Below are 685 nucleotides of genomic sequence, written 5' to 3'. Positions count from 1 at the left end.
ACACACAAAGACAAAGGTGCCCCCAGGTAGCCTTAGACAGGCCGTTGGGGCAAGTGCTGTCATCACACAGACAAAGTTCCCCCAGGTAGCCTTAGACAGACCGTTGGGGCAAGTGCTGTCATCACACAGACAAAGATAAAGGTGCCCCCAGGTAGCCTTAGACAGACCGTTGGGGCAAGTGCTGTCATCACACACAAAGACAAAGTTCCCCCAGGTAGCCTTAGACAGACCGTTGGGGCAAGTGCTGTCATCACACACAAAGACAAAGGTCCCCCAGGTAGCCTTTAACACACCGTTGGGGCAAGTGCTTAATCAGATTGTGTGTTGGGTGGTGGCGGGTTTGACAACACAACATTTATTTATTTTTATAGCAGCAGCAGCAGCCTTCACGAGCCTCCTCCACAGAGGCCGATTTTGACACCGCTGGTACCGGTCATCGGCAAGTCCACTCAGCTCCACGTCCTCCTGTACCACATCACTCCATCTCCTCTCTAGCCCGTGTCACTCACACACTCACCCACTCACTCACCCACTCACTCACACACTCACCTACTCACTCACCCACCCACTAACTCACCCACACACTCACCCACTCACCCATCACTCCATCTCTTCTCTAGCCCGTGTCACTCACACACTCACCCACTCACTCACCCACTCACTCACACACTCACTCACACACTCA

Source organism: Lampetra fluviatilis, unplaced genomic scaffold, assembly GCF_964198595.1.
Source record: "Lampetra fluviatilis unplaced genomic scaffold, kcLamFluv1.1 SCAFFOLD_159, whole genome shotgun sequence".
Lineage (NCBI taxonomy): Eukaryota > Metazoa > Chordata > Hyperoartia > Petromyzontiformes > Petromyzontidae > Lampetra > Lampetra fluviatilis.
Note: the sequence above shows the minus strand (reverse complement) of the source record.